This window comes from Podarcis erhardii (genome assembly GCF_964252035.2).
Source record: "Podarcis erhardii genome assembly, chromosome: 6".
NCBI lineage: Eukaryota > Metazoa > Chordata > Lepidosauria > Squamata > Lacertidae > Podarcis > Podarcis erhardii.
The window spans coordinates 64,972,453-64,993,058 of NC_138510.1; the positions used below are offsets into that span (position 1 = coordinate 64,972,453).

General features: G+C 39.7%; 1 protein-coding gene and 2 long non-coding RNA genes across 9 annotated transcripts in view; 2 read left to right on the plus strand and 1 right to left on the minus strand.

Moving 5' to 3' along the window:
- Nucleotides 1–11,074, plus strand: part of LOC309344287 — a 96,970-nt gene extending 85,896 nt beyond the window's left edge. Inside the window, exons 5-6 of one of the 6 annotated variants that reach the window (XR_014157660.1) lie at nt 10,000–10,166; nt 10,831–11,074. This is a non-coding gene — a long non-coding RNA (uncharacterized lncRNA). The remainder of the gene's footprint in view (nt 1–9,999; nt 10,167–10,830) is intronic. The other 5 variants (XR_014157661.1, XR_014157662.1, XR_014157663.1 and 2 more) reach the window with 5 other exon arrangements.
- Nucleotides 1–20,606, minus strand: part of NEGR1 (neuronal growth regulator 1) — a 573,510-nt gene that overhangs the window by 17,652 nt on the left and 535,252 nt on the right. The window lies entirely within an intron of this gene.
- Nucleotides 11,223–20,183, plus strand: LOC309344290. Its single transcript, XR_014157668.1, has 3 exons — nt 11,223–11,354; nt 14,163–14,343; nt 19,531–20,183. It is a non-coding gene; the product is annotated as an uncharacterized lncRNA (long non-coding RNA).

Below are 20,606 nucleotides of genomic sequence, written 5' to 3' on the forward strand. Positions count from 1 at the left end.
CTTCCAGTAAGCCTACTAGGTAGCAGCAGCCTGGTGGCAGGGGCACAATAATCAGCAATCTGCGAAGCATCGCCACAGCAGTGGATGGCAGCGGCAGAAGCGTTGGCAGCCTGCGAGGCCTTGTCATGGCAGCGGCAGTAGTGGCGGCCTGCAAGGCCTTGCAGTGGTGGCAAGAGACAGTGGCAGAAACAGCTTGCCTGCTGATGAAGCTGACTGTGTGATGATTGATCATGTCATTTATCCGATTTAGACCCTTAAGTAGTAGAAGTTGCCAGGACATTGTCCTGTTCGCCTCTGTATAGTTCCATCCTTATTTCAGACACTGTGGTATATTGCAATGTTTAGCTGGTGATATTGTGAGGTTTAGCTGCTGAAACCATTGCAGTGTTTAGCTGGTGAGGTATCGCAGTGTTGAAAACCAGTTATCGCCTAGCCCTTACACACATTGTGATTCATGATATATTCTAATAAAGTTCTAATACAGTGGTAGGGACGCAGGTGGCGCTGTGGGTAAAACCTCAGCGCCTAGGACTTGCCGATCGCATGGTCGGCGGTTCGAATCCCCGCGGCGGGGTGCGCTCCCGTCGTTCGGTCCCAGCGCCTGCCAACCTAGCAGTTCAAATGCTCCCCCGGGTGCAAGTAGATAAATAGGGACCGCTTACCAGTGGGAAGGTAAACGGCGTTCCGTGTGCTGCGCTGGCTCGCCAGATGCAGCTTGTCACGCTGGCCACGTGACCCGGAAGTGTCTGCGGACAGCGCTGGCTCCCGGCCTATAGAGTGAGATGAGCGCACAACCCTAGAGTCTGGCAAGACTGGCCCGTACGGGCAGGGGTACCTTTACCTTTACCTTTAATACAGTGTACCTTGGTTTGCATACGTCTTGGTTTGCATACATTTTGGATTACAAACACGTCAAACCCGGAAGTGCATGTCCCGGTTTGCAACCTTTTTTTGGATTACAACCCATTTTTTTGGATTACGAACAAATTTCTTTTGGAAGCCCCATTGGCAAAAGCGTGCCTTGGGTTACAACCTGTTTTGGTTTACAAATGGATCCAAGGTACCACTGTATTATGAAACAATTATCATGATGTGAACTTCAAACCGTTGTTGGACGATATACTGCTATATCGCCCAGCCCTATCACTGGCCTTACTTTGCACCCTTCTTGAGTGTTTTCGCCTGCTGGAATGCTCTAAGAGTGTCTCTTGCTTGTCTGTATATGGAGGATAGGAGTTTGCCTAGGAACTAGCCTACTGTACGGATCTATTAATCAACCTAAAATCCTAATTGTTGGCTTAAGAAAAAGAGGCATAATAAATATATTGGCATTAAATAAAACTCTCCACCATGGATCACTTAACCATTCTGCCTGCAAAGGAATAGCTGCCTGCATTGCATCATAAGGCATATACAAACAATTATATATCTTTAGGGAAAAGGGCTTGCTGTTACAATATAGGCTTAGGCACAGTGGGACTCTACCCTAGTTGGTATTTTCCAGATGATAATGAAAGACAAATAATATATAATAAGCACTTATGCCTGTTTTCCTGATAAAAGCACTACCTAATATTTGCTGGATAGACTATGCAGCTTTGGAATTGCAATTCAGTTGCAAGTGATAAAGTGTAGTCATTATGTGCTGTGTTCAACATTGCTACCTTACATTATTTAGCAGATATATGTAAAGATGAAGTAAAATTTAGCTTGGATGTAGGCTGCTGAGTCTGCTAATGACATCTTTGTTGCAATAGCTGAAAGAGAGAGGGAAATGTTGGTGTTAACGTGTGTTATATTAATATAGAAGGATCTTCCCCCCCACAAGATAAGCCTCAGGTTTGGAGAAGGTATAATTGCCATGTAGTGAAATAAGACCAATCCTTAAAATAAGTAATGAAGGAGAGAAGGATTTTGATAAAGTACTATCTTGTTATCATTCAGAGTGCGAATTGTTTTATCTTCAATTAGTGAATTCTGCTATTGGTAAAGATAGATCACATATAGGCAAGCATGCCATTTTTAGTCCTTGGGGGAGAGTACCCTTGCTTTATTAAAGGAAGAAGCTAACAGTCTTAGTTTTCATAACTTCCTGGCCAGGAGGTTATTATTGTCTAGGGATCTAATTTCTTCTGAATGGTTCTGCCCAACCACTGTGGACTCACGGTGTTGCACATCACTTTTACAAGGAAATCAGCACATTTTGCCTGCCTGATTTCAGCACTCTGTTCCACGGATAGGTAATAATAGACAATATACTTTAAATGAAACGAGATACCATTCCTTGGAAAGAGTCAATATGAGCCTAATAATTTGACAGTCCTCTTGAAGAAACCTCAACCGAGTTTGCTTGTGTTTGTCATAGGTCCCCCAAGAAAGATTGATTTATCCACATTTAAATCTCATTCATGCTACAATCTCTCCTTTATGATTGACATCAAATTTGATGACAAAAGCAGCATGGTTAGAGCCAAGCCTTGAAAATGAAATGTTTTTCACAAAGTATATATGCATACTGTACTTGTCAAGTATCTATTCCTACTCCTACCTGTATAATCTTAAAATTTGTAAAGCTGCATTACATAAAAATATTTAAACTGGAAAGATAACTTTTAAACATCATTTTTGGTGATGAATAAAGGAGAACAAACTACTCTCTATTACTGTCTATTGAGAAAAAGAATTATAGCCCTAAATGGCACGGTATCTGAGTACACTGAGAAGCACCTCCTTCTACATGGTTTCCCCCCCATATGTTCTGTTCAGCATGTGAGGTCTTGCTTCAGATTCCTTGCCTATCTGAGGTGGAATGGGTGCTGACAAAATGCAGGGCATTTTCTGAGGTGATGTTCACGTGGTGGAATCTCCTTTTTGTTGAGGATCTGCCTATCCTTGACACTATATGCTTTCAGGAGCTTGATCAAACCTGGTTATGTAAAAAGGCCTTTTCACTTTTATGGGCATGCTAATTGTGTCCTGCGGGGGGCCTCCCCACTATTTTGTCCATACATTATATTTTGGCCTTGGGACTGGCTGATTTGCTGTTTGCAGGAATTTCTGGCTTCCTATGTATTCTTGTATTTTTATGAATGCTGTTTAATGTGGGTTTCTTTTTATGTTGCCTTACATTTTATTATTGTAAGAGACACAGGGTTCTTTTTAAAGGGTGGGCAGGATATGAACTTTTAAAATACATACATACATACATTGCAATTATTAATGCAAACCAATTACACAACACATGGCTTTTTCAAAGGTGTTTGTATAAACACAAAATAACCCACTTAGTTTGATTATAAATCATGAATATTAAAAGAACCACAGACTTCTGTATTTGGACTTAGTCAAGGGGTAAAACTTAACCATATGCAGGGACTGAAACAGACAGAGGATAGCTGACTGAAGGTCAGAACATATTTTTTCAAAGTAGAGACAGAGGACAACAAACTCTGCATGTCAAAAATGTTTCTTATGAGGAAAGATTGGATGATAATGGAGTTCTGAAGTCCCAATCGAGCTCTACAGATAAAATCTCTAAATATTATACTTTAGTTGAGGATTTATGACTTTTTAGAAGCTGGACAACCGTCTGTATAAAAGCACTGAATTAGAAAGTGTTGGCTCGAGATAGGAGACCTAATCTACTCAGAAAGTGTCACAACAGAATTACGAGTGTTTACACCAGATGAAAGTGTGTCAAAATGGAAAAAACCCACACACTATAATTTATAGTTTCAAGGCCAAAATATGATAATTGAAACAGTGACCTTGGGAGAAGATCAAAAGATGGAATGCACAAAAGACCCGAACTGAAGAAACCTAGAATTGATATTCTTATATAAGTTTCTATTCATTTATCATGACTCAAACCAACAACTTGATTGATCCAGTTCAAGTAAAGTAATTTAGAAAAGGAAGGTGTGTCAAGTCAACCACATAAGCAAGGAGAAGGGGGAAGAAAAGAAGGAAAGTGGGGGAAGAAATATCCCCCACACACAAATAAAGAAGTCCCCAGAACATTTTAGCATTTAAAATTTAGTTTAAAATATGGGCAGATGATGATGATGATGATGATGAGATATATATATATATATATATATATATATATATATATATATCTGCAACCCAGAAACTCCCCCTAGATTTTTTTTGTTTCAGCACTGTACACAAAAATAATGGTATTCAGGGACTGGTTCAGAAATAGTTAAGGCATGAGTTCAAATGAAATATATCCTGTCTTTCTTCAAATTACATGTCTTGAATTGAGTCTTTGTGATGAGAAATGGAAGTATTTAGGTCCATGCACACCTGTACCAGTAAGAACGATGCTAATTTATTAGCCTAATCTACAGGCTATTTAAGCTAATGTAATTGAACTTCAGCCATGAGATAAGGTACCCATGCTGAGCAGCTGAAGAAAAAGTCTAGATAATTTTCACTGAAAGTTTTGCATCTTCAAAAAAAATTTGGTTGGTTGGCATCTGTCTGTTTCGGGGACAATGGAAGAGTGCATCATTGTAGCTGAAGACAAACGGACTTTACACCTGAACCACCATTTTGTGATTGATGGGCCAAAGTAATATTTATTTTGGTCAAGCGGGCCCTGGGGGTACAGAGTCCAAGAACCTCTTATCTAGTCAGATTTGACAGAGAACATAACTCAGACTATTACACATATAAATATTTGAAACACCAACCAGACTTTTCATATTGTGACTCTTGGGAACTCAATGCATAAACACTGATTCCTGCTGCTGTAAGAAGCCATTCTGTGCTTGAAACACAATTAACATCTAAAAACCTTATGATTCACTTCTACCCGTAACAAATTATTTACAAATCAGCCCATCTGAAAAAGTAATCCAAATAAATCACACTAATATGGCTACATTGAGGCATATCACACACTTTAAAGATGTTGGATTAACATTGACTTAATTTAAAAAATTGTACTGTGTTATCAGGCACATACAGATACCCCAAAGGTCGTAATTTTGAACATTGGTATAATAATCTGATGCAGAATGAAAGAGTGAAATGTCAGGCTGGGGGTGGGTGGGATTGGTTTGAGTTGTTGTTGTTGTTTTGCTTGGCTATGCTAGCTGAGCCAGACTCCTAATGGCTGCTGAATATGCATTTGGGATGGAGGCATGCTGGAAGTATCCCCTCCAGTTAAGTCAAGTGGGAAGCTCTAAGCTGGGATGTTCTAAGCAAGGAGCAGGGTTGAGCCAGCCTGGGACCTACTGGACCCTGAGCTAGTCTCACACTGGAGAGCCAGTGTGGTGTAGTAGTTAAGAGCGGTAGTCTCGTAATCTGGTGAACCGGGTTCGCGTCTCCGCTTCTCCACATGCAGCTGCTGGGTGACCTTGGGCTAGTTACACTTCTCTGAAGTCTCTCAGCCTCACTCACCTCACAGAGTGTTTGTTGTGGGGGAGGAAGGGAAAGGAGAATGTTAGCCACTTTGAGACTCCTTCGGGTAGTGATCAAGCGGGATATCAAATCCAAATTCTTCTTCATCTTCTTCACAGCCACCAGAGGCCCAGCATAGAGATCAGAGAGCCCAATCATCCTTCCCCCTACCCCACTTTCTGCCATGGCTGCCGAGATTGGCAGGGCTGCAGATATGCTGGGGAGTGGCGTCACTCCGTCACTCCTCACAGACCTGTCAGAAGCACACATTATGGACTGCAACCTTTCATCACTGAGTTGAACTAAAGATTTGTGAGATGGGAGAATATTACACCAACTGCCCCCCAAATTCATTCTGCTTGAGCACAGGCAACAGCCATTCTTTCATCTTGATTAAGTGAAAGCACGTTAAGCTGACTGTATTTGAAATTATGAATTTTCTACTGTGTATATAAATATAGCACAGGTATAGTAACACTGGCCTGATCAATTTCTTTGAGTGCGATCTTGAGCCATAAGACAAATTCGGCTCTCAGATTTATGGCTACTTGCTTCTCTGTACATGGCATAAAAATGAAAACAATGAATAGTCAAATTCTATCATGGTATAATGAGAATGTATTATCCCATAAAGTTCTGCAGGTAAGGTACATACATCAAATCCTCATTTTAAATTTTCTACAGCTGCACTTTGCTCAGATTGTACAGACTACGCAGTAAATTTCACATGATAAGCGTTTTGTCAGATTTTATCTTTCCTTGCCCACAAAGCAATTTTTATTTACATTCAACATCCAAACTCACTATGGCCTAAAATTATTGTCCTAGAATGTCAGTAATAAAAAAAAAGTTCCTTCCAAGTTCACTTTTAAAATATGGAATGGAAGAAATAGGAAATGAATGTATGGATTCAGGGGAACTTGAAAAAGTTGAGGCAATAAAAAAAGGCATGAAATTTCAGTTTTTGTTTTATTTTATGCCCTTTAACCAGTATCCTTGAAGTAAATTTTCTGCCCTTGAAGAGAAGATGGGCTCTAAACATAACAATATTGTTGGAAAGTCACATATATTGGTAGCCTCTTGGGTAGGTCTTTTTCTGACACCTGGAGTTTCTGGAGTGAAAAAAGGTGAATATTTGTTACACTAGGTGCATGTTTGTGGACAGGTTTAATACAGATTTTAAAAATATTTACAGTACTATTCACTTCTACTAGTAAAAATAAAACTGCACGAATAAGTACATACCTAGATAAAACAAAGCTAAACCTTAAATTTGTGACAGTAGTACTTCCCCATCAATCCAACTTATCCAAACAATTTGTTGTGGCTCAGTTTGTATCAGTGCCACACAGCTGTAGATTTATGCAGTGGTTCTGTTTGGTCACAACTCAACACACGTATTGTAAATATATATTTAGGAAGGCATAGTACTTGTAATTTCTATAAACATTCACATTCATATATTCACCAGTTATTTTGAAAAGTAACTAAATATGGAATTCTTATCTATTAAATGCCGTACCAGTTGTGTTTTAGGAAAGCTGATTGAGGCAAGAGCAGGTGGTATGCCTTGTCAGAAAAACTAATTTTTGTTTTAAAAAGGGTACATATGTCGAATTTCATCTGCTATAATTAGACAGAAGCTTGGTTACTGCTGTATGTTTAGCTTTTGACAAGTTAAGAGCTTCCTGATTATTAAACTAAATTGACTTGGCTTGTCAACTGAAAGCTGAGATAACATACGCTGCATAGTAACAGAACTCTTCAGTGGGAAAAGTTGTTCTCTCAATAAAATTTTAGCGACACCATCATAAAAAATGTTGAATTGGATATCTGAAGTCAAACCAAAATGTAGTTTGAATTTCTCTCTCAAGGTATTATCCATTCAAGATAATAAAATCATGATCACCTCAACAGCCTCTAATGATCTAGTGGCTGCATTTCATTCACAAAATAAAGGGATTCAAACTATGTTCCATGTCAGACAAAGCACATCAGAAAGGGATTGTAATTTACAGTTCACAGGCAATTATTATTATGTAAATAAAAAATCTCAATAAGCACTCTTCTCTTTTTGAACAATAAAAAGCTCCAGGGACAATGCTATAGGGCTTCACTTATTTTTGGATGAAAGGTCACTGGAAACATGGGGCGAGATCCAATGCAATGTTAGTGTAAGAAGTTGAAGAGTTGACATTGTTGCACATCTGGTAGAACGTGGTAACACAAGCTCCCCTGTCTCCAAATATAACTGCAGTTGAACTACAGTGGTACCTCGGGTTACAGACGCTTCAGGTTACATACGCTTCAGGTTACAGACTCCGCTAACCCAGAAATAGTACCTCGGGTTAAGAACTTTGCTTCAGGATGAGAACAGAAATCACGCGGCGGCAGCACAGCGGCAGCAGGAGGCCCCATTAGCTAAAGTGGTGCTTCAGGTTAAGAACAGTTTCAGGTTAAGAACGGACCTCTGGAACGAAATAAGTTCTTAACCAGAAGTACCACTGTATAGTTAAAGATAAAGGACTCCTGGATGGTTAAGTACAAAGGAGACTTTCAGACTGAGGGAGCCAGCGTTTGTCCCCAGACAGCTTTCCGGGTCATGTTGCCAAAATGACTAAACTGCTTCTGGCGCAACGGAACACCATGACAGAAGCCAGGGTGCACGGAAATGCCATTTACCTTCCTGCCACAGTAGTACCTATTTATCTACTTGCACTGATGTGCTTTTGAACTACTAAGTTGGCAGGAGCTGGGACAGAGCAACAGGACCTCACCCCATCACATGGATGCACTATAATAGGGCAAACCAAAACCATGTCCTCCAGATGTATGGAACTACAACTCCCATCAGCCCCAGCTAGCATGGCCAATTGCTGGGGGGATGGGAGTTGTAGTCCAAAACATCTGCAGGGCATGGGTTTGGCTAGCCCCACACCATGTATTGTTCAAGCACAAGACACTCACAGGATTTGGCTGCTGCACAGTGCCAAGAATAGGGATCCTACTAGCAGAATGGATGTTGTATAAACAGGCTGTCAAAATTGCAATGGTACCTCGGGTTAAGTACTTAATTCGTTCCGGAGGTCTGTTCTTAACCTGAAACTGTTCTTAACCTGAAGCACCACTTTAGCTAATGGGGCCTCCTGCTGCTGCCGCACTGCCGGAGCCTGATTTCTGTTCTTATCCTGAAGCAAAGTTCTTAACCTGAAGCACTATTTCTGGGTTAGCGGAGTGCGTAACCTGAAGCGTATGTAACCCGAGGTACGACTGTATATACATAAGCACACATGTCAGATAATGCTAGCATGTAAAACCAGTTTCCCCCAAAACAAACAGTATTCTCTTGGAGCCCCTTTTGGTTAACTGCAGTCATCTGCAAATCTCAGACAAGTTTCTTTCCGACTACAGTGGAACTAATTGCCCAGCATCAACCAGTCCATCAATCCATCAGTCAATTTCCTTACTTTCTTTACATACACAAACAAACCAGATTGCTGATGTCAGCTCCACACTGCCTGAATAGTGGCTAGGAAGACAGACCTGGAAACATTGTCCATATTTAAAGCTCCTCTGCTGCTATAATTTAGATTTTCTATATCTTACCTAACATATATATACTGTACATTATGGTAATTCCACATTTTTTAAAAATAAAATGTATGAAATATATGAAAAAAGGTTATAAATGAATCATGTACCAAAGGGAAATACATTAATATATTTTTATTGTGCGGGCGTTTTATAAAATAACATTTTAAAATGCCATTTTCCTACCAGACACCACACAGTAACTTCTCATTTCAATATATGCACCATCATTTGTAGCCGATTGCCCTCACACTACTTTCAAACCCAAAGTACAGTGGTACCTCGGGTTACAGATGCTTCATTTACAAGCTGCACTAACCAAGAAATAGTACCTCGGTTTAAGAACTTTGCTTCAGGATGAGAACAGAAATCGTGCAGCAGCGGCAGCGGGAGGCCCCATAAGCTAAAGTGGTACCTCAGGTTAAGAACAGTTTCAGGTTAAGAATGGACCTCCAGTAAGAATTAAGTTCTTAACCTGAGGTACCACTGTACTTTACCCTGTCAAAGCACATTTAACTGTAAATCCCTGTTATAAGATACTACTTTTTCTAGAACTACAAAAAACAACAACCAGCAACTCTATCTACTGGAGCACAGTGGTTTCAACTTTAAATCAAGCCTTCAGCACTTGAAAACAACAATGGAAAAATAAATGAGATTTATCCAATTTATTGTGAGTGGTATATTGGTAAGAATGGGATTGCATAATGAGAGTCCAAGTCCAAGGATGAAGACCTAAAGGGAAGAATGGGGTTGAAAAAACAGATCACTATATACTCCCACAGTAGACCTCCCGTGAGTTCTTGTACAGCATGATACATATTAAGTTGACAGCAAATTCTGCAGGTATATGATCCATGTTAGGAAAGGTAGCTCATGAGGGAGAAAGAAAGACAGGACAGAAATTCTGTTTTCCATTGTCTCTTGGCATGGCTTGTGTCATTGTCACATATTTTCCTTTGTATGTAAATATGGAATGCATTGACTTCTATTTTTTAGAGACCCTTTTTCAGAGACAGAAAAATCTGCAAGCTTGACTGCTTCAAGACAGTGTTGGCATTTTTAAAATTCTTGGAAGTATTTCAGAGGCGAATTGTTTAGAAGACTCAAATAAAAATTCCAGTAATGATGACAGAAAAATGGGGAAATTGCACACTTTACGACAGGTAATTCTCAATACCGTTGCTCATTATAGCCTGTTTTTATCAAAATGTGGAGAGTTGACCATCGTTAATCTCACTAAATCTAAAACATGCAACACACATTTGAGGAAGACACTAGGTCAACATAAACATTTCCCTACTTCATACTACCTAAAGGAAAACAAGCAATTATTTTTACAGCCTTTGCTGTGCTTTAAATACTAATGATGATTTACAACCAAGGAGAAAAGAGGCTGATTTTCTTCAGTTTGCAAGATTAAAGATAGATAGATAATATTCTAGACTGAGATCAGAGAACCTACCCCTGAAAAAATATTATTTAGACTGTTATTTGTTGCTTAGTTGTCATATCCACACACCCAGAATGATATGTGACAACCATGGGGTTTGTCCTAGCTTTATTAACAACAGATCTGAAACAGGCAGAGAAACAGCAGCTTAGAAGTATGGATGGTATAAATCTAGCCAGCTAGCAGAAACTGCTAACTGGCTGAGAAAGGGCAGTATTTGCCCCACACTTAATCTTCATTCTGTAGGCATGTCGGAAGGGCAAATCTAGTCCCCGCTAAATGTGGCAGAATGGCATCTTTGTACTTGAAAGGTTAACCAGCCTTTTCCCCATTTTCTCCCCTGAATTGTTCCACTGAACCTGGAATGCTATGTGCAGGAGTTTTTGCTTTTTGCAGATGTGGGACCTGGAAACGGAACTCTAGACACCCTGGGCATCAGCTTAAGAGAACCGAGTGCTGGAGAAAACTGACATTTTGCTTCACAAGATATAGATCTATTTGTGGATCCCAGAGTCACCATGCGTACATCCTATGTTCTGCTTCTAACATAGATGAGATGAGAACTATGTGCCTTCAAGGCAGACTGAGATAAGATATTTAGAATTCAGGAATGCTTAATTAATACTTCTTATGATATAGTAATGGTATATAATTTATTGTGTGACTCATCCATATCTCTCTCTCTCTCTCTCTCTCTCTCTCTCTCTCTCTCTCTCACTCTCAAATAGGTAGATATCTGAGGTTTGCAGAAGTACCAAAGTACCAGAAGTACCCTGAGGTTTGCAGAAGTACCAAAACACATAAAAGCCTTAAGGAGACACAAAGACCCCCAAAAAGCTCAACAGTGGGGCTTGAACATGGACAGTGAACATCAGGAGCATGAAATGTTGGGTATCTGAAGGTGGGAGAGAGCAGGAGAAGATACACTGCAATGTTTTCTTGCAGGTGTTCATTGTATGTATTGTATACACACACTGACACCTCAATACAGTTTCTTTACTCTATTTTTCCACTAGCCCTGTGTCTCTGTGTGAAGTCCAGCCTGCAGTCCTGGGATGGTATCAGTCAGATGTTTGTTGTTTGTAGCCAATGGCCATTACAATGTAAACCAAACAAAGCAAGTAAACCAAAACTAAGTTAAATATATAGGGTTCCTTCTCAGAGTAGGCTCATTGAAATAAATGAACCTCAACCTGTCCTGTTTGTTAATTTCAGTGAGTCAACGCTTAGTAGGACTAGCATTGAATATCACCCACAGATTTTTGGACATGCAAGTTGTAAAAAAAAAAAAAAAAAAAAAAAAGTTCCTCAAATTGTTGAAAATCATTAAAATTAAAAATCCCCTTGGCAGTCCCCATGGGTCAAAAAAGTGGCCGGTGATTTTCTCACTGCTCAGTGCACATTAAGCTAGCCTATAGGTAGAAAACTCATCTACATCATCCAGTAAACACCTAATTTTGAAGTAATCTGATTGGCCCTCTAGAAAATTCTGAAATAAATAAAGGAATCTATTTTTAGGTGAATTGTACAAAGGACAATACAGGATATGGTAAACAATGCCTGATTCACATATACAGGTCATTTATTGGCCTGTTTAAGAATTAATTAACTTAGATATTCTCTGGGCATCGTTTGAAACCTAATCTGAGTAAACACATGTCTAATAGGAAAGAAAGGTTAATTCCTGCAAATAAGCAGCCCTTTTATGGTTGGATTTAATTTTAATATACAAAAACGAGGGCTTAGAATTCTTCATATATTCAAAGTTCATTTTGGCATCTTCAGCAAACCCCATATCGTGGATCTTATGGCCAAAATTGCCCCAAGATTATAGGGGAAATTGAATAACCAAGCCATTACAGTGTTGTGCTCAGTCTTCTTTACTCTGCAGGTCTAAAAAACCCCCAGTTTGGGTAGCTGTTTTCTGACATTAGTGAAAGTCCCCCCACCCCCTGACCAATATTTTAAAGGACATATTTGCTGTGTAAGAAACAGCAGCTAGTTTATTCAAGGAAGTAAGTGCCCTTTTTTCCATGGTCTATGAAATCAAAGGCAAATAAGACATTAACAAATGCAATATGATGTTTGGACATCTAACATATTTTTTGAATAAAACTAAACACTGATCAATTGTGCTGTGTACCTTGTCGAAGCTGGCCTGCCATGGGGAGAGGATTTGGTTCTCTTTGTCCCTTTGTTCTAACTTACCTAAATGATATAATATACCTATTTCTGAGGGTCCTTGGATGATAGGCCCTAGCTAGTGTTGGAACTTACTGGTAGAGGAGCAATTGGTCTTAAAGATCTTCCCACATGGTTTGGAATCCATGGTTTGGAGATGGAAGGGAACATTCAAATGGCCACCATATTGTGCAGAAAATCAGCACTACCTACTTTATTTATGACTGCATGGCAGGAATGGCCAATGTGGTGCCTGTCAGAGATTGTTGGACTGGAACTCCTATCCTGCATGGTCAATAATTAATGGAATTGGAGTCCAGAAGCATCTGGAGGGCAGCACACTTGCTAGTTCTGTTGTATGGGATTCAAATGAACTGTAATTTTATGCTTTATAACTTTGGTCTAGGTTTGGAATGATAGGAACAGTTGTTGAGATATGTGTGCCGGGGGGGGGGGGGATTGCTCCTTGACTGCAGCTTTGACGTTGGTGATTAACATTGCACTTCAAAATATTTTTCTCCTGTTGGTGGCTTGAGAATCAAATATTGCTGCATGAACCTTCCCACCAGAGCCCTTTATTTCACTATTGGTGATTTCATATCCATGGCAATGGGCACTTTTTAGTACGTCAGATTTTGAGCTTCAGGCGAGTCTTTGCTAAGCTAGGGATGTATGACTATGCCTCATTCCATTCCAATATTCATTTTCATTTTCATTTGTTATTTTCCATTCAGCTGCAACTGGTCTATTCCACACAATTTTGTGTTCTATTTCATCGTATGCATGTGCAGATACAGTGGTACCTCGGGTTACATACGCTTCAGGTTACAGACTCCGCTAACCCAGAAATAGTGCTTCAGGTTAAGAACTTTGCTTCAGGATGAGAACAGAAATCATGCTCGGGCGGCGCAGCAGCAGCAGGAGGCCCCATTAGTTAAAGTGGTGCTTCAGGTTAAGAACAATTTCAGGTTAAGAACGGACCTCCGGAACGAATTAAGTACTTAACCTGAGGTACCACTGTACATTTGTGGGTTGTGTGTGTGTGTTTTACATATTTTTTACTTAGCACACAATAGACATACATAGCTCAGCCATCAACAAATATTTACAAATTATTTACCTTCCCTGCAAGTCACTTTTCAAAGTTAATGAATTTCCAGAGTCCTGTTAGTCTTTTGCAGTAAAACCAACAGAGAGCCTTGCAATACCTCAAATACAAAGTTTATGGAATGGCTAATGGCCCATCAGAAAGCTATCTATTCAGAATTCCTATTGAATTCAATGGGGTTTGCTCCCAGGTAAATATGGTTAGGATTGCAGCCACTTTCACAACCTTGATTTCACAGTACAGCATAAAATTATCCCTCTCTAAAGCATCAAAAACAAGAAAAGCAAAGAGGCATCTGCATATAACACCGAATATGTAAATAATGCATATTGCAAAAGAGTTTGCATATCTGTGTATAATGTGTGCATGTGAAAAAGTAACATTTGTTGAAGAGAGCTAATGTCAAATCTTTCATAGCAGGAGTCTGTGCAGCAATGGGGTTGAATGGGGAAACAGAAGGAAACTCACTTGATAGTCCGTTTTCAGTGGATTCATCTGGCATCCCTATGCTAAGCTTCCTTCCTAACATTTTATAAGCTTCTTCATCCTGGCTGTGAGGAAAATTGCTGGAGAGAGATACAAATAGATTCCCTCATGGATGGTAAGATGCCCGTTTCCCACCAACAGATTGTTGTACTATCACATATCAAAAATACTGCAGTGTTCCCAACAGAAGATAAGCTGTTGAGAAAGGCATATGGCAGCTCAACCTCATGCTGCTTCCTATTAGTTAATGGTGTGAGAATTCTCCCATCAGAATGGATGGATCAATTTCCATAATTCATCAACTATTTCCTCAAAGTAATCATAATAAACTTCCTGAATGGGTCCAAGTCTGAATATGAATGGTTAATTATATGACAAGGGAACCATAATGAAGGAACAAGTTCACAGTTTTGAAACCTTTAGACACTGCCAACTCTACAAGTAGCTTCACCTACACCAGAAAGTAGTTCCAATAATTGTTGGGTGGACAAAATACGATTTAAGTTCATTCTGTTGACTAACTTTGAACAATTTCTAGTTAATATTCACATTCATTCCCCCCCCCCACAAGAGGACTAGACCTTTAGCTTTTATTGTTAAAGTGAGTCACTAAGTCAATCGTACAATGATAAATAAAATTAGAGATCAAATTGTGGAGGCTTATTAGACAGATATGGAGGCACTGCTGTTCCTAAGGTGGCCTAGCCCCTTATTAACTGTTCTGAAGCAAGCAGAAGGAAGGAAAATGAGGAGTTTCTTGCATCTTCCCTGCTGAAGAGATTTTCTCTTTTCCAACAGGAACAGTTTGCATTGAAAACTAGAAGTACAAGAGTTTAGTGAATAATGCCTTGTACCTTTAACAGCAGTGTGGCTGGCACAAATTAAACAGGGTAAGCCTTTCCTAGCATGGAAATACAATTATGGGTAAAGCTTCACTTGTTGACATTCTGCCTGTCACAAATCTCATTACTTGTGTGTAAACCAACCAACCTTATCCTTACCACCCAAACTAAAGCAGAATGCAAACTGCTGGAAGCTTCCATTGACAATTGTACGTCATTTAAATATGTTTTTGCCTTGTGGCTCTTATTTTCAAAAATCTCTGCAAAAAGTTCAAAGCATACAATAAAAGATGCAGTTCTGAGTGGTCACCTGAAACGTTTTCTAAACTTTAAAGTGGTACACTTTTTTTTTTTTTAAACTAACTCCCCTTTGATTTAAGGAGGTAACTATTGCTCATCAACCTCCTGCTAACTCATTCATTCTAGGAAGCCACAATGTATTGATTTAAAGCACTAAACAGTCCTGGACAAACTCCATCCTACACTTTTAGCATCCCAATCAAGACATACTGGAGAAGGAGAAAGAGAAAAATTGTCTGAGTATTCCAATGTATATCTATAGGAAGAACATGACTAAAAGTATGTATCTATAGGAAGTGTTTACCTACAAGAATAACAAGAGCCACTTTCGCTCAATTGCATACTGGCAAACTCAGGTTGCAGAATTAAAATATATTTGGCACTCCTACCCGCAAAGAAGATTGGAATTTTTGCAGTATGGAAATTGATGTAAAGTTTGGAATAGCTTCCCACAAACAAATCAGAATGAATGTTTAATAAACAGCAAGTACCAGCAAACTCACAGTCCTACCCACTACAGTGAGATGTATTGCATCCGTGTTTTAATTAAAGTGCTTACTTCTGTATTTATATGCTATAGATGTATATGCTTATGCACATTTTATCCTGTTGGTGATGCATTTCCTCTTTTTCAGCAGTGCGTAAGTGGCCACCCTATGAAGGGCAGGAAATATGATTGTTTATATGCTAGATGTCTTAAAATGTTTATGTGAACATGGGTTTACTTTGACAGCGACCACCTTGAAAATAAAACCAATGGCCTCATCTTATCCTACAACTCAATTCTTAGTCTTCATTTAGGCTGCTCCTGCTATGCCATTGTGCAGTGTTAATTCATCTCCATAGGGCTCCAGCAGAGTTGAATGGAAGCTGTACAGCCACTCCCAGTGATTTCAGCAGCCCGAAAGGGAGGGCAGAGGCATCCATGATCAATACTCAAGTCTCACACATTTTCATAAGCAGCAGAATAAATTTGAGCAACCTGCCTCAGTTATATTTTGATAAATATGCCTAGCACAAAAGTGTCAGGTTATAACAATAGCTACAAGGTGATAAATTAAAGCGGGGACAAACATATTTCAACTCTAATATGCACTGCACATACTATCAGATGTTTATGCATATACTTCTGGCACTCTGCTTCTTCAACAATAATACCTTCATTTGTTAATGTCGTGTTGGAGAAAAGTAAGAGCATTTTAATGTGCGAGGATATTTTAACCGGGATACTAATTACTCTAATTTGATAGAATTTTGTTGCATTTGCATCCCTGTCAGTTATTTATGACTTACTATAGGTAATTAGGGCTCAGGAGTTGCATTTAGAATATTGTAAATAGCTTTAAAGGCATTAGCCAAACTCCTAATTGTTAAGGGGTGGGTGTGAATTTATTAGTAGCTTGCATGCAAAATATTTGTGCATTTGACCTTTTGTAAAACATTTCTTTCCACGTTTCTAAAAGATTGGCTTCTGAAATAATTTTTCCTCAAAATAAAGTGTGACATTGTAAACAACCTCTTAAAATGAAACAGCTCGTGAAAAGCTATGCATTCAATGGGAACTCTGGTTAGTTCTCCCCCAGTATCGAGATCATTTCAATGGTTTGCCACATTTGGGTATAGTCATCTTGCAGTTTATAAATGATAGCAACTTACACTGAGCTTTGTATCTCTGGGTCTTTGCAACCATCACTCTTCTGAACTCTGCAGAGGATTTGAAGTTAAAATCTTATTATTATTATTATTATTATTATTATTATTATTATTATTATTACTTAGGGTTGCTCTGTGTTAGGGATGGTCACATCTGTAAATTTCAGTTTCTCTCAGTTTCTAATTTTTCCACACTTAAGTTCAAAAAAATGCTTTTAAATATTCCTTATGGGTTGGCTCCGCTTACAACCTAAATCCATACTCTCTGACCATCCCGAAAATCCCAGGAGTTACAGCAATTTGCTCACAATTCTGGCTACATTATTGCCCCACAGATATCCTTTTTAAAAACAACACAACACACACACACACATATTTCCCTGGTGGGGGCAGATACTAAAACTACCAGTGGGGTAGTAGGGAGCAGAGCTCTCATGCCAACCTATTTAACTTGGTAAAGGTAAAGGGACCCCTGACAGTTAAGTCCAGTCACGAATGACTCTGGGGTTGCGGTGCTCATCTCGCTTTACAGGCCGAGGGAGCTGGCGTTTGTCTGCTCTGCAGACAGTTTTTCCAGGTCATGTGGCCAGCATGACTAAGCTGCTTGGTGCAATGGAACACGGAAACCAGAGCAGCGCATGGAAATACCATTTACCTTCCCACCGGAGCGGTACCTATTAATCTACTTGCACTTTTTGGTGTGCTTTCAAACTGCTAGGTTGGCAGGAGCCGGGACCGAGCAATGGGAGCTCACCCCATTGTGGGGTTTCGAACTGCCGACTTCTTGATCGGCAAGCCCAAGGCTCAGTGGTTTAGACCACAGCGTCATCCATGTCCCTACATAACTTGGTGCTTAAAAGCAATAGAGGAAGAGGAAATGGCAGCTTACCCGGTCACAGGGTGGGTAGCTGTTGTGACCTGTCACGCCGGGCTCCTCTTCCTTGAGAGCAATGTTGCTGGCTGTGGGGAATTCCCAGGCTGGCCACTGGAGATTGGTGGGATTTTCCACGATCAGCTTATTCAAATCCTAGCAAGTCCAGCTCTGGCCATCCCCGGGGGCCACTGTTGGCTGAAGGATGTGCTGCTTATGTAGGTGTACAGAGCTTCAAACCCCATTTGCCCTCAATGCAGCCATCATGTGCTTTTTCTTGGCACAACCATGCCAGCCAGCAACGTTGCTCTTGGGGTTCAGGCTCTTGGGAGCGGTATCTCCTTGTGGTGTGAACTGTAGGCTGTGTTCCTTGGGCAATCAGACTCCAGCTGACATAATCACAAGAGTGTAGCTATTTTCATCCAATAAAAATTAGAGGATATGGAACACTCTACTGAGGAACTGGTGAAGTTTATGATCTTAGAGCCCAGGGGTGTGTGTTTTTTCAGCCAGAACTCACTGGAACTCAGTTCCAGCACCTCTCAGGTGGGCACCATTGCTATTATAAGAGAACAAGGGAGGCATTCATGGTGAGCTCCAGCACCTCTTTTTCTAGAAAACAGCACCGTTAGAGCCTATTTACACCACAGACTAATTTAATAGTAAGAAGTTTACTTTTCTATGGAGTCTAAGGATCTATAACAAGGAAGCATCTGTTTCCAGCATTTGTGGGCAAAAGCCATGGCTCTGTCTGGACCACTTAACCATTCTGAGAATCTTGTTCCCATGACAAAGAAGCAAGCAAGTATGTGCTTTCTACAGTGATGACAACTTAAAAAGAGATGTAAAGGCGGTACCACAGATGCCTGCATGGATAAAGGGTCAAATTTTGTGAACTTTCCTTCTTTTGATTTGGATGATTCGGGCTTCATCCATGTGGCAACACCTATGCCAAACATTATATTATGAGAGTGATGGGGTATGATTCATACACTCCCTTCTTTTGGTCCAACATACATTTCAAGTCAACTCAAAAAATGGTTCCATTGGTATAAAATTGATAATTCCTTAGAAAAATTGAATCATAACATTGAAAGAAGCCACCTCAACCAACTGCCTGCCCAAAGAGTCATTCATTAGCTCCACCAGACTCTGTAATCAAATCCAAAACATGCCTCAAGAAGACAGAAACCACTTCAAAAACCTATTTACAGGACAAATCAGCCCAAATGACTCGGGATCATTGTCAATATGACATGTTGGAGATTAAATATTTCTTTTGGTCTTAGAAATGGAAGTCATTGATACCTAAAACGTGAGCAAAACCCAACCCCCCCCCCAAGTAATCCCAAGGGAATTCCAATTGGGTGCATTTTCACATGTCACTTGCCAATGACTGGTGTTTAGTTGTTTCAAATCACTTTGCCCCAGCATATATGAGAGACTGTAGAGAATGTTCCCAGGTCCAGTGAGCCATTACTCTTTGTATCAAAAGAGTATAAAAACTACACAATAACCTTCAAACGTTTGTATAAATGTACTGTATGTTAAAATGTTCCCTCTGATAAAACAGGAAAATGTGTGCTTTCTTTACATCTCTGATATAGTAAAAGTGGGTCTTGTCTCTTCTCCATAGTTCACTATATTTGGTCTCCCCCAAACAAAGCAATCCAAGTAGTGCAACAGATGGGCTGGATTGACATTGCTTCAAACCAAGGCTAAAGACATTCAAGAGAAGTTTAGAAGCCTATGCAGCAATACGATGACCAAGACAAATCACCTGCCTCTGACACACCAGGAAGAATCTTTACACTATTTTATAAAGTAGCTAACTTAAATGTTTCAACAACGTAAGGATTATTTCATATGAAAAGTGCAAAATCCTGTCAAATATCTCCAACACATATTGTGCTTAATTCTGAATATAAAAAGCGCACTGGCCTATTTTTCTTCTTGAGAGTATTTCTAGGGCACATTATGTTTAAACTTGCACATAACACTTCATGTATCATTGCACAACATAGTAACATTGAGAGTTGCCTTGTACAGAGTCAGGACATTGGTCTGTCTTGCTCAGTAATGTCTACCCTGACAGACAGGTAAAGATATCAGGGCTTGAAAATGGCACTTTCTGCAAGCAAGGCATGTGTTCTTTCACTGGGCTGTGGCACTTCTCCCTAACACATAAAAAGAAGGAGGTGAAAAGCAAGATACAAAGCATTTAGGGAACCTTGCCCCCATTCCAAATGTGACCTAATAATGCAGTCCTAAATATAATTTACAGGTTAGATTGTAGGGATGTTTCCAAAGTGTCATTTTACTACAAGTTTTGAGAATCACACATTCAGAAGCCTCAGTGGAATGTGTGACAGTAGTGTGCATATGAATGAGAGAAACTTCCACACATTATGTGCTTGATGGACTCAAGAATAAAGCATGTCAGCTGGACAATTTTGTATTCGCTATAATAGTTAGTAAAACCAATGGCCACCTTTATTCTTCAACAATAAAACTACCCAGCCTTTTCATGAAAGATGATTGCAATTTCCACTGACCTGTATATGCACTTAAAAAGCCTCCCTATAACTAATGAAATTTTGAAGTATTTGCTCTTAAGATACAAGAGTCTTTTTATTGAAGACTCTGTGACATTAAGTATTCATGAGACCTAGAGTGAGCTCAAATACCGCCCAAGTAAAAAGTATTACAATT